This window comes from Xiphophorus couchianus, chromosome 24 (assembly GCF_001444195.1).
Source record: "Xiphophorus couchianus chromosome 24, X_couchianus-1.0, whole genome shotgun sequence".
Taxonomy (NCBI): Eukaryota; Metazoa; Chordata; class Actinopteri; order Cyprinodontiformes; family Poeciliidae; genus Xiphophorus; species Xiphophorus couchianus.
Genome location: NC_040251.1, coordinates 9,630,739 through 9,657,014, shown reverse-complemented (window position 1 = coordinate 9,657,014; position 26,276 = coordinate 9,630,739). Strand labels below are relative to the sequence as shown.

General features: G+C 39.5%; 1 protein-coding gene across 1 annotated transcript in view; it reads right to left on the bottom strand.

Annotated features, from left to right (window-relative positions):
- tshz2 (teashirt zinc finger homeobox 2) overlaps positions 1-26,276 on the bottom strand; it is a 55,011-nt gene that overhangs the window by 4,135 nt on the left and 24,600 nt on the right. The window lies entirely within an intron of this gene.

The window sequence follows — 26,276 nt, the reverse complement described above, 5'->3', positions numbered from 1 at the left end:
CAGGTTCTCATTCAATGGAAGCCGTGGATTACTATCTAGCAGTTCCCAAACACTTGGATTTGTTGAAAAAAAGACAAAATTTTTATTTATTTTTGTTTTATTTAATTACTATTTATAGTAATTGTTAGTAAGGTGCCAAGAATTTTTAGAACTTTTTATTTTAATATGGGACGGTTTTCATACAGAACAATATACTCAAATGAAATATTTTTCTGAAATATTCAGTGCAAAATATGTTGTTTCTAGACTTTCTACACATCTTTATCACTGGTGGCAGTAAGAGTAGAGGTTGCTGAACATTTAAACATTCTGTGGAGTATCATGTAAATAGTCATTGAAGAAATATGACGTTAGATGCTTTGTGCTTGGGGAAGCTAGGAGAGCATAGCTTAACATAATGCTTTTACTAACAGATTGCTGCTGCTGTAACAGCACCATTTGATTCACGACCCGCCATTGACTTAATGCTGTGTCCAAGGGTTTCCTGGCCTCAAGTTGAGATGTTTACAACAATCATTGGCTACTGAGTGACAAAGGAAATTGATTCTTCTGGGGCCTGTTAAGTGTTATTGCAAATGACCTATTCCACTGTGATTATGGATGCCTCAAAACTGCAATGGAAATGTGAGCCTTCTGTTCTGGGAAACATCTCATCCTCCCTGAAGCTACGTGTGAGGAATGGATTTACACGAGCCGAGTTATTCTAATGTTCAGCATCAGTCCAGAAATAACCTAATAGGCCTGCATGAACAAAAGCAGAAAAACAGTACTTCATGTTCTGCTACAAATACAAGATCTTAATATTTTGTTGACAGTGAAAATTGAAAAATGTTGTTGATGCAGAAAAGCTTGTTGAGAGGCTGATTCAGTTATCAGAGTGTATTGTACAAAATTTCCGAAGATAACTGGCAATCTGTCACGTCATTATTTTTTCCCTGACAGTCTCATAAAAAGCAATTACTTCTTTCATTATTCATATGTTTGTTCCCCCAACTCTTGGAGCACAAACATTATTGCTTCAATTAACAGATAATTAAACAACAGAATTTCTAATTGACACATTTCCCATCATCCAATTAATGGAGGCTCTGACTCAGCACTCCAGGAATTTCCTGCAGCTGCAGTGTTGGCTTCATATGGATTAAAACAACATTTTTCTCTCATTACATGTTTGGATTATTTGAAATTTAGCCACTGACAGCCCCTGTCAATCATATCCCTGATAACACTATACTGCAGCTCTGTAAAAATGTATGCATGTTTGCATTTGTCTGAAAATCTATTCCCAATTGTAAACATAACGTGAGCAAGGGGCCCTTAAAGAGGAAGTACAAAAATATAATAGTAAAATTAGTCTAATGTTCTGCAACAACTAAGTTTTTACAAAAAAAAAACAATGTTTTTTAATAGCACTGTATCTCTTAATGACATCTGCCAATAAATGCAGTTTGTCAGGACTGTCGCACATCTTTTGAGATACTTTCCACCTCACGGTCATGCAAGAAAAATGGGCATTTTAGGAGAGACATGGCAGATGTGCTGGGTGTTAAATATGAATAGGACATAACAGCCCTGTCCAGGCACTTATGCATTTCATGTGGTTAATATTTCTCAGCTGAATAGAAGACTGTCCGCAGAGGGGATGGCTGCAGCGGAGCACTCAGGCGTCCCGCACCGGGCAGCCCATAGAATGTCTCCATCACTCTGAAAATAAGACTTTTTTCCCCCTGTATCAATATTTCACAAGTGCCTCGAGAGAAACCCTGGAGATGAACTGGTTGCCGGCTAATGGATGAAGATGGAGATGGGATTCGGACTTTCAAAAACAAACATGGGCCAACTGAGGCCCAGTGAACGAGAGCGTGTATGCACACACCAGCACACACTCACTCATAAGCATAGATGCGCTGTGACCTTGCTCAACTGCACAGGGTTGTTTTGATTGGCTGGATGAGATCAGGGATGGAGCCCAAAACACCCTTGATGCTAAGGGAGAGAGTTGTCAAGAGCACAGAGATATGCTTTATTTATAATCTTATATATAGTATTCACAGTGAAGGAGAACAGAAATGGCTGTGACAAGCTCCAGGTTGATGTCCTCCCTCTTCAAAGTTAGCCCTAAAAGTGAAAGGCTGCTGGGAATGTTCACCAAAAGAGGGGAGGACATCCCGTACGCTGGTGGCTCTTTTCTTATGCCCATCTTCTGGATGAAAGAGTTAGAAGTACAGTGCCTTGCAAAACTGTATAATACAAGTATTTTTACGTGCTGTCAAGTTAGAATTACTAATATGCTTGCATTATATTGTTTTTTGCAACATAAAAAATAAGTGGAATGAAAATATTACATAATTTTAGAAATAAAAGGTTTTTTAAACAAGATGCTTTGGAGAGAAAATGTGAATCTTCTCAAATTCTCAATTTAATTTAGATCCCTGCTTTGACTAGGCCATTCTAACAAATTAAAAGTTTTGATCAACAACTTTCTGCTGTACATTCGTAATTGTTCTGCTGGACTGTGCTCCCTTGTCTCTTGTGTCATGTTTTATACAATCATTAACATGTTTTCTTCTAGTCCTGCACCCCCATAGCATGATGCTGCCACTATCTTTTTTTCATGGTGTGGGCGATGTATTCAGGGTGATGTGGAGTGTTAGTTAGAAGTGCAGTGTTTGATGTTTAGCAGTTTATGATTGCTAAACATCAGAAACTGTATATTTTCACTATAGGAGATACAAAATAAGGCCTAAAATTATTCATACCCTTCCCAGATTTAGGCCAAAAGTAATCTTCCAATTTTACCAACTTCCATCTTTTGACTGAAAATAATGTTAACATTTTTGCAGAGGGAGGTAAATCTTAGGGTAATGGCAAAGAGACCGCCCAACCTCAAAGATTTGGAGTTCATCACCAAATACCAGAGAAAATGTACAAAAAAGTGGTGAGAAATTATACGAAGGGTTTGTCTGCTGTAACAAAAAATAAAGATGAAAAAAGATGTGCAATTTGTTGCTTGTTCACAATTACTCTTTTTTGAAGATTTTTTAGACAAAGTCAACATTTTTATTACTGAGTGATACCACATAAATATGACAAAAATTTAAAAAATAAAAATTTTATAGAATACATTTTGTGATTTGGATTTTTCTTGAAGGTATGCAGTTTTGTTCTAGTACCTCTAGGAATCCACAGTACAGGCTCTGACCCCTTACTGTACCAAATTTCATGCCAAAAATTGAAGCATAGAAATTTTGGAAAGGTATTAGTTAATAAAGTCCAGGCGAACCTTCCAAATGTGTTGTTTTGGAACATTTTGGCACCATGTGTGCAATTACAAATTTCTTTGTTCCTTGGTCTTCATGGAACTGTTCATTAATGTTCTTCAACAAATCCCTCATATAAAATGCCTCACATAAAATGGCAGTTAGTTATATCAGAAGTACAACTTTGAAGTTGTAACAAAAAGTGTAAATTGTAGGGCTGGGCATTGATTGCATTGTTTATCATTTGTCATGATACGTTTCTCATCATGATAAGAGTTTTGATTCATCAACGTCACAATAAATTCCAATTAATAACACTAAAATCCCCTCAAAATGTTCTTATTGTCAGGATTGACAGTTTTACTATTTTTCTCAATAAAACAATTAATAAATATCAATAAATTTGAAAGTACAGTAGCTTAGTGATACAAATCACACTTCTTTATGTGACTGGTGCCTTAAAGAAGCATGTTACAAATGGTTATGGTTTTCAAGAGCATTATTTATGTCTGTGGTTCTATAATTGCTGTAACACACAGTCACAGTCATACATTCACCTAAAAAAGAGATAATAAATTGTTCTTATTACCACTTTTGTCATTATCACAATAGTACCGCCAAATATCATGATAAAACTTTAAGTCCATATTGCCCACCCCTAGTAAATATATTTGCAAAGCACTGTAAAAGCCGAAATAAAGCAAAGTAAAAGTGCAATATACAAAGAAAGGTTTTCTTTTCCTGGCTAGTCACATGAACTTTTATTGATATTAATATGTATGTTTGTCCTATTCTTGGTATGTGAGAGTGGAATTGACAGAGATTAACAGCTGCCCTTCCTGCTGTTCTGTGCCTTTCTATCAGATGCCCTAAGCAGCAGACATCCAGAGGCACCAATTAACCTTCTGGAAGGGATTGCTCCGAGAAAGCTGCATGCCTGACTCTGTTTCCCGCTCTGTTTCTAACAGTGCTTTGCCAGCGTTTGATCTACTACGGCGCTGCAGCAAGTCCCAGTTGCACTGCTCAAAAACACGAGAGCAGACTCAAAGACAGTGACAAAGATCACTGACCTAAGATCATTGCTGAATATAGCAAGGCTCCAATGAGGCTCACAAAGCAGCATTGATCAAAGAATTCATGCACAATCTGATAAAATATAAGTCAACACCCGGTATTTTTATATTTCTGCCAAAAATAAAGAGAAGGAAATGCCTGCTTTGAAAATGAAGCCAAGTAAGACAACTCCTCGCCTGACCGGCCATAGAAAACAAGAGGCTGGCATGCTTGCCTGAGATTTAGCATGTCATAAACTGCTGTAAAGCCTCCAATCTGTGTCACGACAAATTTATATCTTCAGACAGAGATATGCAAAGGTCAAAAAACCTGAGGTGTTGATCGTAAATCAGACGGCTGAAGTGTTTATAACCTTTATCCGTTAGAACAGACTCTTGGCATGGAGAGGCCTGGATTTACAGAAGCAGCGGCCTGATTCTGGGCCAAAAGACTTTTTCTCTACATCCAGAGAGACCAGCTAGCTGCATAAAAATTACAGATTCATGGCTGCATTTCCAACTGGACTGGCGCTAAAAGGCTTACATGACAACATATTTATACCTCAAGTGTAAAGTATTAGTATCTTCATAGAATACAATCTCATATCCTTTCCAGTGAGTGTATTGAAGGGTTTCTAGTGTACAGCTCCCTCGACACTTATTGGTACTCCATGGTAGATATGCATACAAAGCTTTCAATAGATTTTGTAATCTTTAATTACAAAGTTAAAGATTTTGTACTCACACTGAAAAAAACTCACACTGAAAAAACCCCGAAATAAAATGCAACCTTTAATTTGAGGACATTTATATGCACTGGGGATTTATTTTTACATAAAAATGATACCTATTGGCCCTTCTATATTTAACACATTCACTCCCCTGTCAATAGACCTGTTTTTATAACATTTCACAATATTGGAGCAAAATGGACAGATGGACCTTTGACTATTATTCTTTGTAAAATGGCTGCCAATAGTTCTGGGTCCTACCCACTTCTCTTCAGCTCATGCCACAGGTTTTCTGTTGGACTTAGGTCTAGCCTAGAAAAGGCTATGAAGGAATGCCAAATCTGTGTCTGATGAAATATTTCTATGTTAATCTGGCCATATGGTTTGGATTATCATCCTACTGAGAGACGTAAAATAGATCTATTGTCAGTTTGCAGACAGTTGAAGGTGCCATTCACTCTACCAAGATTCCCAAAGCCGTTGGTATAGAAACGGGCCACAACATTACAGTTCCTCTAACATGATTGATACTGAACATAAAGGTTTTGCTTTCCATCAGGTTTACTCTGCGTTTTTGTTCCTTTGAAGCCAAGGCATCATACAACACTAAAGAAATTGAAGTCCCAGTTGAATTTGGCAAACGAGACATTTACGTTTGTGATGGTAGGATGATAAACTTGCATTGTTCCTCAGCCAGTAATTACATTTTTAAAAATAAGCTTCTTAATATTGAGACTGTAAAATATGCTAGATTTTTTCTAACCATTTCCTGATTTGTGAAGGTTAATCCTCAGAAACCTTATTTGTATGACATGTTTTCTTGTGTTTTCAAATTTTAAGAGGCCATAAAAGAAATAGAGTCCAGACTGATCACTTTAATCCTCCTGTATTCTTAACACAGCGGTCCTCAGGAGGATGAGTGGACAGGCTTTTCCTGTCGGACCGTCAGTTCCCAAAACCACACAGAAGAAAAATTCGTAAAAGCGCATGGGGGGGGTAAGCGTAAGAAACTTATGGGGTCAAATAACCCCATGTCTAAAGACCATAGGAGGGTTAAAACAGTGGACTATAAATTAAAAAATATCCCATTACACTTACTTTCTTTGAATTGCATGGAGTGTTTTTATATTATGCTGTTTGAAAACCAGTGGGTAAGTTTCCCCAAATTTTTAATTATGAAATTATGCTACTGTAATAAATGATGGATTTATTTTCAAGGTGTTTTTACAAAGTACAAACCACGGAATACTTCAGTTGCATTTCTTTTTCAAATCAATTTAAACTAAAGGTTGAATCTTTCTAACATTTTCAGCTAGTGTGATTCTATTTTAGGGCTTTTTACACATCTTTAACAAATCTGTCAATAAGTACGAATGACAGCTGTGAAAGAGTGGTTCCAACATCAGGAGAAACTTTTGTAATGATGAGAACATCAACATGCAGCCACCGTAAGGTCAACATTTCCTTCATTAATCTGACAAGCCTCAGAGAGTTAGCACTCTGACGAGCGTGGCTAACGGACAGCTTCAATCCCCATTGCAGGACTCTGTAAGCATCCGAGGTAACACTATCTTCAGAGAAGATTGGGTAATTCATAGGTGCCGGTGACAGGTCTGCACGTCTGTGCCACTTTCCCCAGCGCTCTCCGCTTGTCTCAAGCTACAGTTTTTGCTGCTCGCAAATCAATATCTCTTTTTACTTCTCATTGATTGCCTAGCGGTGGGACCAACCTAAGCAGGACTGTTATGACATTTCTAGATTTCCCCCTGTCCTTGGAACAATCAATTACACGAGCATGGCAATCAAAACCTCTTTGCAAAATGAACCTGCTCCATGACATTTTCATCTCCCAGATTTATGCCATGAGAGAGGAAGAAAAAAAAAAGAAAAAGAAAGAAAAGGAGGAGAGAGAGAGAAAAGGAAGCCTGCTGGATGGGCAAAACACACTAACAACACAGGTCAGTCTCCAGGCTGTCTCAGAAAATCTAAGATCGTGTTTCTTCTTTCTCGTGTAAATTATAGAGCCAGCTAATTGTGCCTGTACGTTCTGGAACTCTTAGTCACAGCGCTCATCTGCCGTTATAAATAGGTGTGAAATGTCAGTCAAAAAGTACTCTGAGTGCAAAAAATAATTCCCAACAAACTTTTCTGTGCTTGCAACACTGAAAACAGGATGGCATGCTTCCCAAAAAATAAAGACCCAAACAACAAAAAAAAACAAGCAAGTCACCCTGATGTGATTTCTTCCGTGAGCTATCATTAGAACGAGACTCACATGCCACCAGGTTTAAATATTTGACAGTGATATCTGACTAACTCTGCAAGAAGCGTGTGTCACGATCAAATGCATGCATTGTCAGAGATCCAGATGATTGCCTTGATGACATGTCTGAAGTTAATTCTGAACCGAATCACATGAGAAATGGTGAAGACCTAATTTGGAGCCCCGGAGCCATCTTTAAGGATATATAAACACCTCTCTCTGGATTGTTCCCTGTCAGGCAGAAGGCACCCCGAGCCCAAGGACACTGCGGTGCGTCGACAGAACCATCAAACTCAGAATGCACCCTTTTACAAAATTTGTCTGGGGGTTAATTGATATCACAAAGAGAAAGAGAGTTTTCAACTTGCTTTTAAACAGGAGTGTGTCATAAGATCTCACATGAGTATTATTTTCTAACACTTCTATGCTAAGTGATTCTAGTGATAAACCTCAATACAGAGCAGACAAACTGTAACTGAGTCTACCTCTTGTTGTATTCTAACAGCACACTAGTATGTATTCCGGGAAAAAAATACTAAACAAAAAGAAGGATTAGATAATATGAAGTGGGTTTAAAAGGAGCCACGAGCATCCAGAAAGTGGTTTTGTTGGATCTTTTTAAAGCTCTCAGTACAAAACCACGAGATGGAAACAACTCTCTCAGTTAATTTTTGTATGCATGAAGGAGATGTTACTTAAAGCGCATTACGTACTTCACTAAACACAAGCTATTCATGCAGATAAATGCCTCGCTTTCACCCACCCTCAACTTTAATATTTAATAGACTAATATAATCAAATGAAAAGTCGCAGCTTGGAGAAAAAAAAAACAGAAAAAGAAATGGACAACTTGAGGACAGATTGTGAACACAACAAATGGCACAATGTGCTCAGATGGACCCCGAGCCAGATTAATAAGATAGGATCGCAAATATGACACCATATCCTGCCATCTGGCTGTTCATTTGGGCAAAAATGATCACAATAATTATGGCAATTAATCAAAAGTGTTTTCACAACCAGCACTCTGTTAACTAAAAACACAGAGAACCCTGGAATACACAATTAACACATTAACATTAGGCGTGCTTACTTTCAGTTACTGTGGAGCATTTTTCTGCTGGTTTCTAAAAGCCTGCCTGTGTATGCTGAACGGGAGCTAATGGTGGTATTAAGTGAGCCAAACCAGGCTGTAGCACCTCCACTCCAGGAGCTCCTTCTCTCCGTGATGTCAGTGAGCGACGCTGCTCCTTTTGATGCCTGCTAGAAGCTTCTGCACCCATCAGTCGGCCCCTCAGTCTAATTGGAAGTGAGCGGTGGGAGAGCACGGCGATCTGCACTCCAGCACCCAAGTCATCATTTTAAACTTGCCACTGCTGGCACACATTGCATGCTGCTACCTGGTGTAGAAAAAAGTCTTTTCAGTGAAGAAAGACAAAAATATGTCCAACAGTCCCACCCTGTCAAATAGACTAGTTGGACTAATGAGAGGGAGGTCTTTAGCACTACAGCTACATATGTGTAAATCTGCAGTTAGAATTACTATGTACTTTTGAAAATAAATTCTAGTGAAACTGTGCCATCTTGAGTTTGTATTTTTAGAATTTTTAACGTTTCCATGTATAAAATACAATGTGTGACAATTCAAAGCTGCTTTGACAACAAGCAAGGACTTAAAATGTATATTGAATAATTTGAACATAAGGACTTATAAGGCTATGAAGTTGTCCAACTACAATAAATAATATCTAAGGGCAGGAGTTTGTCTGAAGTAATTTCTGGTTTGATCGCATATCATTCTCTGCCTCAAACCGAGGTTTACACAGTATAAGTTAGAAGGTGAAAAATGCTTTTTATATGTAGTAAATGAGAGAAAGATGGAAAGAAATTTAGTCATATGGGTATGAAATGATAATATAAATTGGTAAAGGCGGAAAAATTAAAACTCAAAAATCCTTCGTCTTTGTTTTCACAAATAAACTGGATTTTGTTAACGTGTGGCAAGAGTAATAGCCACTCTTAGATAAGATAAGATAAGATTTATTTGTCATTGTCATCAACAGATTACAACGAGATTGAGATTTGGTCGACTCGAGTTAAGATGCAGTTAAGAACTAAATTGTGATGTTGTAAAGTAATAAGATCTCTTCCTAAATCTTATTTCTTCTTCAGGAAAAATGACAATTTAATTACACACGCGATGCAAGGATTTTTCAAATGATTAATCTCCATGGTTTATCAAAAATACCAATACTGAAGCCTTCAAAACATAAATTATGACTTCAGATTATTTTTATGTAATAACCCTGCTTACATGACACGACATTAAACACAACTGAGTTCATTAGAAGAGGATAACAATATCCTTACGCACACAAAAATAACCAATTTAGCACTTTCCATATAAAATGTTTCCTTACCATGTTATTTAACATAGTTCTGCTTAGTGCATAATTGTTCAGGTTTGATCAGACTGAGTTCTTTACATTTTGGGAAGATCATATTCAGGCCTGTTCTTGAAAAAAAAAAAAACTCTTAAAAAAAATCCTCTATTGGCGATGCTAATGAAATGCTAACTTTAACGTAGTGTCAACAAACACACAAATAACAACTGAAATACAAAATTTTGACACACTGAAAATTATTAACTTGTACACATTTTGTTTTGGTCTGACTAATGAGTGTTTCAGTTTTTACTTGTTATCGTTAGCCAGCTCCAGTTAGCTGCCATTAGCAACCAGCATTGTACAGCAGTATATTATTATGGTGCTTATTTTACATTTAGACCAAATAGAATTGGTCTGTCAATGTTGAGCGTTTCTATTAAGAATCCAAAATTATGCTAAAAACAACTTGAAAGTAGTGAGTTTTGTTGAAGCTAATGTAGCCTGACAAAGTCATGCTAACTGCAAAAGAATAGTGCTTTTTGAGGTAGATGTCCTCAAGCACTGCAATGTTTCAATATCGCAAGATCTCAGTGCACCTCTTATATTTGGTCATGCGTTCCATAGTTTAAGACTGATGCTCATATTCAATTTTTGTTCAGTTTTCAAAAAAGGGCCTCTAAGCACCACAATGAAAACTTCACACTATTCACAGAGGCACATGTCTTCAGATCCACTAACAATCTAACAATCTACATAAAATGGCAGCAACATGGTTGTTTTTGCCATTCTTTCTTGTCAATAATTTAAATTAGCGACTGCTGAATGAGCTGTGTATGAAGTTCTGTATGAGCAGTAATAAATATAATATGAACACAGCCTGTCCATCTCCTATTTGTCCCATTTTTCCAACATGTGGAGATTTTTCTAAACAATCTGATGAATGCGTAGGAGAGTGTAACATCAGTGGAGGAGTTTATGGATGATCCTGAAGATAAAGTTCCAGCTGGAGGAGCAGGAGCAGGACAGCATCGGCTGCAGTGCATCTTCCACCATAGCGGGAGGGGAGCAGCGGCGCGCCGCTCTGTCACTCGCTTTCTGAAGAGCCTGTGACACTGCTCTCCACGAGCGACATGATGAGGTCTGATGGTTCCTTTCTGCAGAATAGCAGTTTACCCCTCGTTCACCCTTATCAGAGAGTGAACCCATCATCTCGCTGCACGCCACTCAGGAGCGCCTCGCATATTGGAGCTGACCAGTCGAGCAAACAGGGCGGTACTAATAAAAGACCATCTTGCTTCGGTTCAAATTTCCCTGATTGAATGTCAGTCAGGAATGTTTGCGTGACAGCGGGGTAGAAAGTGGGCCATCATTTAAAGGAACACCGCCATGAACACATGATGCCTTTGTTCTCTGTTTATGAGTGAAAGGTATGATGGCCTGCAGCCACCTAGCATGCTGTTTGTTTTCCATGCAAACTAAATAAAGCACTTCTCAGTTTCTACTTAAACATTTCTGCATCAGAGCTACACATTCTGATTAACTGCGTTCAAATGTTTATTTCCTTGTTTGCACTTTCATTACTTCATTATAAAGTACCGAATGAAGCAGCCCGCCTCCTTGGCTTTCTGCTGTGTTGCATTCAGTTTCCCCCTGAGAGCTGTGGATGTATATACAGTGCTCACAGGCCCTGCATCATAAACTTTGCATGAACCCTAAACGCAGGCCCTCCCAAACAACACGGGCCCTCCATCAAGGTCAAGCCCTGATAAATCTGATAGTGCAGCTGGAGGAGAATGTGTGTATTCTATTAGAACAATCTGCATTTCACTAACTCTTCCCAACCGCTCTATTCTGGTCCGAATCTTTCATTAGATTCTGGACGGACTCCACCAGAAGCTTTTCTCTAACATGCAGCTTATGTCGTTTTCAGTAAACAGAAGCATTTTTTATTTTTTTTTTTTCACATTTCAAGTTCATTATACAAGATTTCTACTTTTTTCATTCATTAAATACAATGAAGCTACAGAGTGAGAGTTTGCAGCTGAAGCGTGATACTGTCAGTTTCTAGAGGGTGGCAGTGGGGGGGGGGACCAAAGGCTGCTTCATGGTAAACATAAAGGGAGAGAAAGCGAGCCAGCCCAACCTGGAGCGCGGCGGGACGAGAAAACAAGCAGCAGCCAGAGAGGCAGAAAAGCTTCAAAACAGCCACTTCCCTCCCTTATTCACATTAATTTTAATGGCAAATTTGTTGTCAAGTGTCCTCCGTGAAATGATTAGGGCCCGCTGTTTTTGTGAAAAGTGCAAACTTCTGGATTTGCCTGCCGCGCCTTGTCACATTGACAGGCTATTCTGAGAACAATGGCTGCCCAAATAGTGAAATGTGTTGGCACCCAATAGTTGAAAGTTTCCCCTCAAAAACGGGCCTGCTGCTGTTTGTGGTTGTACCGCCGCGTTGATATCTCGATGTTGATTAGAATGAAAAAAGCAGCCAGTGAATTGGGCTCCCCAGAGCCGGCACATAAAGCACTGCGAGAGATTGACAGTCGCTCCATTGAGCCAATTATTTGTGTTCATGAGACCTTTTTCTATTAAAACTGGTTAAAGACTCCAGTCATTGTTGGGGTGTCTGAATTAAGCTGCTGGTGGAGTTTACGGAAAACCAACAGCAGTTAATGGCAGTGCTGCCTACTTAACAGCGCTTTTACTACATGAACTAATCACAGCTATAATAATGTTTCCATTACGTGTTAAAGTTGAGCAGTGCTTTTTAAAATAAAATGCATAAAAGGCAAATCATCCTCAAGTCTACAATAAAGGAAATGCAATAAAACCAGATCAGTAGGGCCATATGTGTAGCATTAATGTAACACCGCAAACATATTGGTCAAATATTGCTGGTGGAAAGAGGAAATATTTTCCACCTCTCACTATATCCTCATTTAGCCCTCAAGTCGACGGCGTGACATTTCTGAGGTGTTCGGCTTTAATGGAGGAGGAGTAGGCTGCGGAGCCCTTTTATTCATTGCATGGGAAAAAGCGGTTAATTTATTGAAAAAAAGGTAGGCAGACGAAGCAGCCGAACGGAACTGATACCCCGCGTGGCTGTAGGTTGTGCACCGAGAGGGAGGAGACAGGAGAGCAAGAGGAGGGAGGAGTGGGGGAGTTGAGTAGGGGGGAAGGACGCCAAGGAAGGCGGAGACCAGAGCGACAGAGGAACGGCTAATGGAAATGAGTGACAGGCTTTCAGAATGATTTACAACGGGTGGCGCTGCGGCAGAGTCGGCGCTTGATGGATGATCCTGAAAGACGGAGACGAACCATAAATCATGTCTTTGAATCATTGACAGAGATAAAGGAGGGGGAGAAAAAGCAATGGCATTGACGTTCATTCTTCCAATAATGTACATTGACGAGTTACACTACGGAGCCTTAATTAAAAAGTGAACACGGGTCTTCTCCCTCTCTCGACTCCCCTTTTCTCCTCCTCTTGCCTCCCTCTTGCCTCCCCCCCTGTGCCTCCATCCCTCTCTTCTTTCTATTGCGATATCAATGGTAATTAAAGATGCAGCATCCCCGGCCCATGTCCCACAGCCACTTCCTCCAGCTTCCAACAGCAGCCAGATTAGATAAGTGCCTTGCTAAAAGATAATGTCACCCCTCAACAATATCAGGATGAGTCCGGCTCATTTGTTTCTACATCTGTACGGCCAAAAGTCTGAGATGAGAAAGAGACAGGACATAAAAGAAGGAAAATAATCATTTTTAAAAAGTACTCACACACTGGTAATGTTTAGTAGAGACTGTAACTGACTGACTTTATGCTTGACCAGTGAACTCAGTATCAGTAAGGTAATTTTCTACATATGCACAGTCACAAGTCTAAGAATATACCGTATTATTACTTCACTTATAACAAGACATTGTTCCAATCTTATACGTTAAATGATCTGCCAGTAGAACTAATACCTTTTCATCAATATTAAGTAATTATTGACTAAAAACAAGCTCATGTGTCTTGCTAAAAAGTGACTTGTACATTGGTTTTGTTTTAATTGAAGTGTACCAAGATATTTGATCTAGAAACTAGACTAAACATATTTGGTAAAATTGTGTGTTTTTACATTTGGGGACTACTGAGCTGTGTTGACACTCGATGTGGAAGCTGTAACTACAGTAAAAAGTCTCTAAGTTACAGTATCTGTGATGGATATTCTACACCTTAACTGTTGCATATCTAGGATGAAAAAGCAGCTCACATACAGCGAACCCCTGGTTTTTGTGAGCTGCCACTAATAGCTAAAATCTGTGAATAATCGAGCTCACGCATTTACCACAGACAATAATATTTACAGTCTTTCTGATTTCTACTTTTGGGGGTACAGCCAATAAATGGTGCTCATGTATTGGATGCTTTGCAAAAGTAACATGTATTTCAGCTTCCCAAGCTGCATTTTCTTTTAAATATATTTGATATATGTAATGAAAAATATTCTGGAATATTCTAGAGTTGCGTTCCAAAAAAACATCCATAAATAGTAAAGTTGGGGTCCACTCTATTCTTCAGTAGGGATGCACCAAAAAATAAACAGGTGTCTTGAGTTGGTCGACTTTATGCCAGACTTTACTTGATCACTGATTAGCTGGTCAGAAACTAAATATGCAATCCTGCTTTTTAGAACTAGTGAACATACAGCTTGCAATGCTAAATAAGCTAGTCATGCTAAATACTAATGTAAGACTGTTTTAGGCTAACCAATGGAATTAGGAGATGTTTGCAATCTTCTAGAAACAAAGATAGCTAACTCAGCAAGTAATACAGGAATTGATAGTTATCATTAGCAATGCAAACTGTGCTAAAAACTAATAAACTTGTTAACTCTGGGACTTTTGACAATGTTATATTAGTGGAATTTTCTTTTACTGCAGAGCTGTGTAACACCTACTGCTCTCTCTCACAAACACTGTGATGTAGCTATCAACCTGACAAAAATAATGCTTTTTAAGCATGGAAAGGCTTCTGGAAGCTTTGTAATACATACAATAAATTAATGAATTATTTAAAAATCTAAAATGAAACAGTGACGAAAAAGAATGAAAGGTTCTTAAAAAAAAAATTTTTAGATATAGAAATATCTTTTACAGTATCTTTTGAAGGTGTAAATAAGAGAGATGGTGGTTTAATGTACAGACGCCTCTGGTCTGTAACCTATGGTTTTACTACTAAAAAATATTTATTTTTCATGTAGCTTCACCAATTTCGATTTTTATTTGTTCAAAATCGCTGAATTTTCTTATTTTCCCATTCAAATGCTTGGAAGCGATGCCGGTGAGGCAGCAGCGAGCTCTGCCTCACCTTGGATTGCGCAACCCCTGGCTCTGCGCTGGCTGCTAAGCGGAGAGAGCATGTTGCTGTACGGCGTCAATAAAATGGTTTAAACAAATTTAATATGTGAACTTATTTCCAATAATTTAGCTTATGCATATAATGTACAGTGCTTTTTGTCCCCAACTGTGTTTGTGTAACGTGTTTCGTGTAATGAGCGATTATAAACGGCAGAGAACAGGTTCGAGGTGAGGCAGGCAGTTCTCTTACCTCATGGCAGGGGGTGCTCAAGATCCCAGACGTTCGTCTTGTTCACTCCTCAACTGCCGAGTAAGTGACAGCGAGCTAGGCTAAACGATTCGGGAAGCAAGTCAAGTGCAGCGATAGATTATAATAGAGATAGTGATTTTTTTCCTCTCGCTTATCCCGACTTTCGACATGGATGACTACATTACAACACTAAAAAAGTTTTCTCAAGTGGACTTTCAATCGAAGCAGGAGATAATAACCAAAGGAAGACCAACGCCGGAGCTGAAAGGTTTGTATGTGTAAGGATGCAGAAGTGAAACATAACCTATAAACTGCTGTCAATCTATGCATCTATTTGCAAATCTGATTCTGATGACGTCAGTGTCTCACCAGCTATGAACCTCACCGCACGTCACTGCTTTTGAAAGATTATTTGTTTTTTAGAATAAATACTTCAGTATTAATACAGTAGAATGTGTTTTGTGGAAATTAACATCCCACCTTTTCAATGTATCCATGAACTACATAAAAATACTTTGTTGTCAAAACATAAATTGAAACTGGCTGAACCTGAATCAGCAGGTCAGAACTTCACAATCAGCATCTTTGATCGGTGGATTTCTACTCATTAGTTTTACTTTGTGTGGACATTTAAGAAAATAGAGACTTTTAAAATCTGTTTTCCCAACATCTCTTTCTCAGGAACCGTGGTGCTGCTCTGCCTTTAGTGCAGATGGCACTTTGATAAGCAGGAGGAGCCCTTCAGGAAGCACAGAGGCTGAATGAGTGGCATTCCACATCAGCTGAGCTCCCTTAAAGTGCACACAATAGAGCAATGAGGTGAGAGTAATCCTAAACATCTGTCTTGTGTGTTCTACACGCACAGGCTGTTTGTTCAAGTTCAAGGATAGACATTAGCTAGATCAAGGGGTGTGGGGGTATTCAGAGAGGAGGATGTATCAATTCATGCACTAGTTCTCCGAAGGGATTAAACAGGGTCTTTGCCGCCTGTCCCTCTCTCTGCTCAGGCAAACAGAATGAAGAGGGCTGCCCTACTAATGCAAATATCCCCTTTCATGACATTACAAATGAATACTTAGATCTGTCTATATGATTGGTTTAAACAAACTGGAGGTCTGTGCAAAAAAAAAGGTGCAGTTTGTTGTTCTGCTACATGGTGACATTTCTGGCGAGCTGAAATGGGAGCTGGACACTTGGTGGTCGTCGAACGCTGGAAGACCGATGGCGGTAACCCTGGTCCTACAAAAACCCACCCTGTCCGGTCTGCCTGTGTCTGCATGTTTCTGAATGATTCATGCTGCCGCTCAAACACAAAAGCTAGCACATGATTCCAGTGCCATTTTCATCTGAAGGCTTGAAATTGTTCATATCATGTCTGATCGCATCCTTGCATCAAAACACCGCTTGATGGACAAGGGAAATAATTACTTGTCATTCACATGTCTGGGCTTTCTCTTCTCGCCTCTTTTGTTGCTGTTAAACATGTTTCTCTGTTAAACACTTTTCCTTCGCACCCTCCCCCCTTCCTGTCCCAAACTCCAAAACAACCTTGACTCAAACTTTAAAGTTGAGATGAAAAAGTGAAGATTTGCTAAATCCTCACACCTCTACGTTTGTGAGAACTGACTCCTCAGCTGAATGAATCAAATGCTCCGAGCATAATGAACTTCTTGGAGTCTCTGTCATTAGCAGACAATAGCTCCAGCTGATCTTAAATGGTCTTAAAAGATGATCCATAAAGTAATGAAGCCAGCTCTGCTGCTGGCCTGACGCCCGAAACGGGACATAATCAAAGCCGCAGGGGACACGCCGGAGCTACTGTTACTGCTCAACATCCCTCCACTTCCCCACTGAATGCTCTTTGAAGGATAAAATCTGCTTGTCATTATGCTGTAGATTGTGAATATTCAAAATTCACTGCATGCGTTTCAAGGCTGTCAGCCGGGAGCACAGAGCGCCTTCAAACCCTGCTGGGTCTTCTGTAAGAGCAGCTTGTAGTGTCCAAGGCCCACCCTCCTCCTGACTCTTCTGCCCGGACCACCCTGCTTGCTGCGTTGCACTCCATGACAGGACGATGCGGCTCAGTCCTTGGACCCATCGCATTGTTTTTCTTGGACCATGGTGAAAGCAAATAGCAGCTAAAGGGCCCCTGTGCTCAGAGTAAAAAACCAAAAACCCATGCGGTCGTTCATCAAAGCCAAGACAAGTCACTACTCCCCCATCAAACCCTCCCCATATCACCCCCGGGGGCACAGCTATCTCCAGCCTCCCCCACTCTGGGTTTTAACTAGGACTCCAAATAATTCCAGAAATGACAAATGATACTTATATCTCTGTGCCTGTGCCGAATCAATAAGCATGCAGAACAACTATCCATCTTGAGAGGTATCGACGTACGCGGCCCCAACGTCGGCAGAGAAGCACTTGGTGGCTTTATTCGGGGAGCTGCGATGGGCGGAAAAAAACACAACAAAAAAACACAGCCCGCTCTCCCACAAGTGGTAGCAATCCAAAATCTATTACCAGGAAGTGCAGCATGTGGAGAGATTTTTCCCAAGAACAAAGATCATTGGGTAGAGAAAGCGGACTGATCATTTGTGAACTGGGACGGGGCTTATTTTGACAGAAGCACCTGCACATGTTTACATGGCAGTTGTGTGCCGGTGTGAGCTGATGGGTGGCGATACAGCCCCCTCTCTGGTGCTCTCCCCCCAAACCCCCAGCTGGATCGGAGCAGCTGACAGATAGCACTTCAGAGCAGCTTTAGCTGCAGCTCCCCTTGAGGGGTGTGATTGATGACTCGCGCTGCCACCTAGATCCATTTTCCCCTCCAATCTGACTCCTCACAGGTAGCGTGCAGTCCTCCCTCCTTCTCCTCCTCTCTCTTTCTCTCTCATCTCCTCTAAAAATTTGAGAGGGCTCATTTTCACAGAAGGAGTTTACCAACAGAGCAACTTCAAAACATCTCCTTTGGACAAATTAAAAACAGAATCGTACAGAGGAAATAATTGGGGATAAATGCCTTGCACAGCCGTTTTGAACCTGAACATTAGAGATCAGAAAAGTATAGGGAGAAAAAAAAAACTGTTCGATGTTTGCAGGCATAATGTCATTAGCAAGGAGAATGTTAAGACCCAAGACCCCTGCAGGTCTGAAGGCATTTAAGAACAGTTAGCTAAGCCATCTGGTAGACAATTACACGGGAACAAACACACCGCCTCAGCAAATAAAGCTCAGCTCATCAATCACCAGAATGGCCAGAACTTGGCCTGTTATTCCCTCTGATTTAATAACCCAGTGAACTACAGTCTTATCCAGTCAACTGAAGAGCATCCTTACATTCACCAAAAAGCTCACAACTACAATGTCCTGCCAAAGTATTCATACCCGTTCAACGTTTTTATGTTTTCTAACATTAAAACCACAAACTCAGTTTTTTTTTTTTTCAGATATGTGATGGACTAACACAAAATAGGATTCATGGATTCAGATTTTTTTACAAAACAAAAAATTAAAAGTGTATGTTGCTTTTGTATTCAGCCCCATTCACTCTGAAAGCCAATGTACTGATTAGACCTGAAGGAACAACGTGGAAAATATTTTGGTATGGTTGTGAAGATGCTTTTCTTCAGCAAAAACATGGATGGTTGTAAAAGTTCATGGGAAGACAGATGAAGCAAAATACAGTGGGAGCACAGTATTCGTAGGGGTTAGGGACAATCGCCACCTGTGAAAATTCACACCTACTTGATACTCCCTCTAAAAATACTTATAACTGCCTATTTGATTTGTTTAAACCCCGAATATACCTAAATATGCAATAATATCCAGAGTGGAAACCTCTTAGCACTACCACAGAAGTAAATATTCTGCTGCCATGGGCACAGTCAATCAGCGGCAAGGTAAATAAAAGGTGCTTCTGGATTGGCTGCTTTGCTAATGACATCCAGTAGCTTTGTGCCTATGTATTTCAACTTTGCAAACTGCTTTTTTTTTTTCAAATATTTTGGACATTTTCAATGATAAAGCAAGTTTTCTGCTAATAACTGAGGATTATGTGAATCTACAAAGACTGCATCGGGAATTGGCAGGTTTCCTCTGTACAGGGTAATTTTGTGCAGAATATAGGCTGTAAAAAACTAAGGAGAAAGTACACTCAGCAGGACAACAATCCTGGACATACACCCAAAGCTACAATGTAACGGTTAAGAATAAGACATAAATCTTTGTTTGTAGATGTGCAAAGCTGACATAATCCAAAAGAACTCCAGCTGTTATTTTAAAAAAATAACTTCTACAACTTATTTTATACTCTTTCAATTTTTCTTTTTGGAAGAAATAAATTTTCTTCCACTACTTTCTGTTGTTTTACTGCACACATTTCTAATTAAATACTATAAAGGATGCAGTGTGAAATAAAAATTTTAAAAAATTAATTTTTGCAAAGCACTCTGTGTAACAATACATGCTTTTATTTTTGTCTATGTTAACCTCAATATTTTAAAAATAGAGTGGAAAAAACTTGATTTTATGCAAGTACAAACCAAAGACAAGTGCAAGGTTAAAAGTAAAAACATTAAAAGCCATCACTGTTTCCACATTCAAGTAGTTTGCTTAATTAACATTTGCCCTATGATTTTAATTGCAATCATACTTCCCCGTGGGACCTGGATGTGGATTGTCTAGTAATTGCAGATGTTTATATATGAGATGGTGACCCGGTGTCAAGCCTATTCCTGAGAACCACGGAACCAAACGAGGGGACACACTGTCACTGAGTGAACACTTAGATTTTATTTTGTCAAGTTTATGAAGATCCACTAAGCTGAAAACTAAACTAACAGCACAGTATCACAGGCTGAGAATGAAAACAAAACCATAAATATAAAAGAGCTGCAATTCACTCAGATGCAGGTCAGCCTTTGTCAGCTCCGGTTGAGAAAAAGAACATGTTCATGCAGTGTTTGTGGGTTGTGGCCTGGGCGGCCTGTGTGGAAGAAAAGAAGTAGGCCACCGCTGCGGTCTCCGATTCTCCTCAGTACACGCGTCACCTGCCAGCTCATGTGGCCCAGCGGAGATGTGAGCAGGTCTGGCAAGAACCAAATGTTTTCATTTACCTCGGGGGCATCCGTGCTCTCCTTTAGCAGGCGACGGCAGGCTAACATGTCGAGATACCAGTCCAGTCTTTGCCTCCGAGAGAGGTCGGGTTCAGGAAGCATCAAGTTTTGACTGAAAGGAGGGAAGGCTGCCCCAACCTCTGTGGTGAATACGCCGCACAAAAGACAAATTTGATCATCAGGGCGTGTGAGAATGCACAAAACAAGAAAGCAAAGGATCAACTTTGATTCATGGCACATTCCAACACCTTAGAACTTGAAAACGTGCTTCATTACACCTCTCTGCTCGGGTTTGATCTGTGCTCATGTTGCTTGATCGCTCCTCAGTCTACTGGGCAGCAGGGGGTGGTGGTGTTTCTCCGGCTAACCCTCAACACGTCTATTTCTAGCCCAGGACTTGCTGACAGCACGTTTAACTTTGTGCTCCGCACATGAGAGACAGCTAACGGTTACTGACAGCTTAAATGCACCATCTCCCTACACAATACCTTATTGACACGTTCCACCTCTCTTTCAGATAAAAAAGAGAAAGAGAAAACAGAGATGGTAGGTACAAAAATATTATAAAGAGAAGGCTGACTTCCAGCCAGCTTGTGGAAACCAGTAGCTCCATTGGGGAGGCTCTATGGGCAGGGTGGGGCTGTCTATAGAAGCCTGTTTTATGATCTACTCCGCTTTGCATGTGTGTTCACAGGTTTCTGAAAGTTACTCTCAATTAGAGCAGCAGGGGTTAGGAGTATGTTTTGCAGAGGATAAGTTAAAGCTTGACACGTTTATTTCTGCCTGGTGCAGCTGAGGAGCCGGTGACAGCCTTATCAAAAGTCGTTTTCTTTGATCACCCAGCTCCAAATGTAGGAAGTGGTAACCGTCCCTGACAAGTGAAGAGCAAAATCTAAAGGAGCACAAAATGTTTATAAAGCCTAACCTTAAAGGGATAGTTCAGGATTTTTGAAGGGAGGTTCTATTATAAGATTGTACGCAGTTAATCTAACAGCAGATGGTAACTTTATTAGGATCTTCATTTGGTATAAATTCAGATTAGTTGGAGCCAAAGCAGATTTCTGCTGTCCTTAAACAACTCAAATCTAACATAATTTATGTGTGTGATCATTTAAACCATTTTCATGTGTTTCAGCAGTTATTTACAAAGACGTTCATTAACAATTTAAAAGGCAAAAGCAGGTAGGAGACATGTGTCACCAATAATTATTGAACCATTTCCAAAACATTTGTAAATAATCTAGCTATTAGCTGTCCAAAAAGTCATTAAAAGCTGCTGATTATGCATTAAGGAAGAGGTAAAAAAGTTAAAATATCTAAACATATATATTCTGCCAATTTTGCTATGCCATTGTTGTGTGTGTTTTTAGTTGTTTAGATCACTTGCATAAATCTAGTTTGGTTTTTATTTTAATGTCTGCATTTATGTCAAAATAAATTTTAGATTTTATTTTGACTTATTTCAACATGTCAAAATAAAATCTTCACTACTGTCAAAAGGAAGAGGAATAATTGTTAACTATGTAAATATTAACACAAATCTTTTACTTTTTAAAAACTTTTCTAGAAGATAATTACTCTAGTCGGAAGAAATGTGAATGTACTGTTTTCAGTATGTTTCACACAGACGATCATTGATGGGACGCCACCTCTAACCTCTGTTTGCTGTGTAAATTATCATCAGTTTCTATGTAAATTACCTTCAAATGAAAACTAGTTGAGGGGTGTGAGGATATTTTCAACTAATGAAAACATAGACAAAACTTGGTTTAGGAGAAATATTTTTTTGTGAAAACCAAAAATTGGTATTCACAAGTAGAGTGAAGGTTTCAGAAATCTCAATCTGTTTTTTTTTTATCTCCTTTGATTTAATCAGTCCATATATTGGTTTTTCATTCCAGTCTAACGTGAGGCAAAATAACTGCACAAAAACTTTCATTAGTGTTCATAGAAACAATCTATTTTTAAATTTAGACCTAAAGATGATCAAATGTAGTTCAGTCTCTTTCAAAATCTGAAATATCCAATAGGAAATGGTGACAGGAAGCTATGAAACTGATCCTAATGTTAGCGTTATTAATAGGTAATGTTTAGCTACTGACAATTTTCACTTTCTGTTGCTTCTGCATCATAACTTTACAATTTTACAATCTATTCAAGGTCTTTTAATCCAACCTTAATAACAGAAAGTTTGAGAAGCTTTGAAACCATACATTTTTTATATCTGCATCATGGCTAGCTTAAACTGTTATCTAATGTATATTTTTATACATTTTTAACATAATTTCACTCCAAAAATCTTGAACTATCGCTTTAAAGAATTAAAAGCACCATGTGGTGAAGAAGAAAATGTCATCACTTAGAATGACAATAAGAAGCTGACAAAAGAAGCCCTAATCACATTTGTAAATTTAAATTAGCTTAGAAATAATTCACAGAAAGAGTAAGCAGGGATCTGCATCAAGCTGAAATCAGAGGAACGTCCTAATGAATTCCTCAGGACACAATCCCTAATTACGAGGGAAAATGCCACGTCCCTTCACAGTTCGTGGGGTAAATCTTATTTTTGAGACGTTTAATGACTGATCCAGCCAGCGAGACGACAGAACAAAGCGCCGTGGCGAGGAGTTACTCATCTCCCCGTTGAAAAAACTCCTCCGTTTAATGATTCACCGCTAAGGAGAGTCCACACACTTCCAGAAGAATTCAAATCCCTTTTCCCACAGCCTCTTTCAGTCCGTATGATAAATGACACCCGTCATTCCGTCGTTGCCAAACAGCACAGAGGGGAATTGTACTGATATATGATTCACAAGAACAGGAAATAAACTCTGCCTTTCTCTCTAGCTCTCCCTCTTGCCAAGTAGGACGGACCTGGACAGTGTCAAGGATCTTTTGGTGGAGGCGGTGGGACAGGACTGACGGCACCCAAGCCCAAAAAGGGAATAGGACAGTGGGTTTCCAAAGTGAACTCTCCCCTCTCTCAAAAGCCTGCAGCTTCTGGTGACTGATGAAAGGCACAGCATTAAAATAACACCAGCATCTCTGGGAAAAAAGCTTAGGAGGATAAAGAAAAAAAAAGAAATTAAACAGAGGGCAAATTAAAGTCTGCAATTACCAAACAGGGGGGGAAAAATATAGATTGAGCAACCTTCTTCTGCCCCCAATTACAATGCAGCAAGCGAGGCTAATTACTGCGCCTTGATTATTTCAGATTTCTGACTGATGAGGGTGACAACGACTTGAAGAGATGAGGTGCAAGTTCAAATAGGCCGAGTACACACAGACAGAAAGTATAGCCCGCATTAGACATCTCAACAAATTAAAGACTTTCTGCAGCCTGCTCTGATGTGACTGCAGTCGGTGTCCCTCTGCTAGAAACAGACGGAGGGACGCATCTTGCTGATGCTCGCCTCCAGGCTAGTCCCTCCAGGCCAGTGCTCAGCGGCAGGCCTCCCACTTGGGCTCAGAGCGCGGGGATGTGCCCAGGGCCAGGACCAGCAGCACTCAATCACCCAGACAGCGACATCCTTTCGCCATCACCATCAGAGAGGCCCCTTTGGGGTGGTGAGCACGAGTGTCGAGTGGAGAACGGGGGGGGATATTTATGGGCAGAGTGTTCCCACACACACACACACTCAAAACCATGAGATTCCGTTGATATACTGAAGGCTGGACTGTGAGATGGAGCCATAAAGTTCATCTTCTCCTCATTTTTAGCCCCTAACCAGACCCCTGGAAGTGCTCCTCTGAGTTTTACCGGTTGGGACTGATGCACAGAGCAGACGGCGTGCGTCAAGGCGAACGCAAACCACCATGTTGAAAAGATGAACCGAATGATCAAAATAACTCAAAGAAAGCAGAACAAACACTCCTCCTTGGGATGCTTCCGTCCTGCGTGAGGAACTACACATGTTTACCTAAGAGATGCATTTCACTGCCTCTTTACCTTTGATTTCGGAGCACAATAATTACAGAGGAAGCCACGTACGACCCTGTGGCAGATTAGGGAAGTGGTTTGGAAATAGGTTCAAATTGTTGTTCTGAAGTAAAAGAGGCTACTTTGCACCACCAGGGGTTTCTTTCCTCAGGCAGGCCAGGGGATTAAAAGAAGCCATAAAAGGTCTCTAATGGCATCAGTAATGTCTCGCTGCCTTTAAAATTGGTGAGAAAAACATCTGCTTTGCATTTTTCACTCCCCTGCTACTCATTTGTCTTTCAAACTATCTGAGAGAGTGCCACGGTTTCATTGTGCTCATATTTCCTCAGAATAAGGTTATTTTACTGACTTCATCCGACGGGTGTTTGCATTAAATCAGGATTGTGTTTTCACATGCCAAAACAATGGCAGAGTCGCCGAGGTCGCACACTGAGAAACGGCAAACCATCTACGGCTTGAATCAGTCTGACCACAGTGCCTGAGTTTCATTGTGAAAAGTTGTGCTTTAGTTTTAAAGAAGCAGCAGCCCCCCTCAATATTTATTAAATCCTGTGGTAGAAATGTATTTATAGCTTTGCACTTTAGGAAATGAATCTTTTATTGGGGTTAGAAGCTGACAATTTTTAAAAATCCAATGTTAAGTTTAAGAACATGTATTCATTGGGGAAATAAATGCTATGTTAATAATTTCTTAACATATTAATACTCTGTGCTCTTTTGCCAATAGGGCAAAGTTTAGTTTTCTCCAATAACATTTTACAAGAGAAGATCTTTGCACAGTATTTTAAATGTCCCAAATGCAGGTCCTGTTCTGTGCACTCTACTTTTGAGCTCACCCCAAAACATTTCTATATGATTTAGGTCTAGGCACTTTTATTTTTATTGAAAGTTGATTTTGTGTCAATTTGATCATGTGGGTTGAAGCATCATTGTTATGAAACACCCACTGATGACCCACTTTCAGTATTTCTGCCAGAGACCAGCAGGTTTGTGATCCCATTTAATTTAATGATTTTTCCAGCACCTTTCCAAGTAAAATAAGCCCACAGTATTATGCAACCTCCTTCAAACTTCACAATGGCCATTAGGTGTTCTTAAATGTATTTAATCTTAATTTCACTCAATTTGAAAAGTGTCTCAGAGTAATGGATCTGTGAGTCATGTCATAATTACAATATAGATAAACAGAAAGTCAAGGAATAACTGTGATGGTCTAATTAAAAGTGCATAATTTATATTATAGCAGTTTTATTTACATAGCACTAACAACAATGGCTGCACCATAGTGTTGTTCTGTCTGGCTAAATGGCACTTATTGACACCAATAGGGAGCCAATTACTGTCTCTTGAGTCATTTTGTAAAAAAAAACAAATACATGTGATTTTTTCATACAGAATAAGCATATTTACTTGTGCATATGTATTAATTGTTTTTATCTTGTAACCAGGTTGCTATGTATTGCAAATTTTTGCTCAGGTCCCTCTTGAAAATGAGATCTAGATCTCAACGGGGTTTACCTGATTAAATAAAGGAATATGAATATTCAAATATGTGAATAAATACTTTTGGATCCTTACGATTCCTAAAAACCTAATGACAAACTTGTTTCAGATTATTTGAGTGAATCCACCAGGTTTTTTCAAATAGAGCCTCTGTCATGCCTTACAGTAACCATCAGGTGCTTTTCCATTCACGTTTTGTTTCACTCAATTTCATTTCTTGCAGCTATTTTGTATCTTATGAAGTTCAAATCAAACTACTTTGAATGGGATGTTTTCTATTGTTTCCTAGTTTGAAGAATGGATAATAGAAAACAGCCTCTGTTTCATCCCATCCCAAAGGAAGCATGACGTGATGGATTAAAAACACCTTAAGTTACATTTATTTTATGGGAGGGAAGTAAATGTGTTTCCAGTGGATTTATTAAAATAA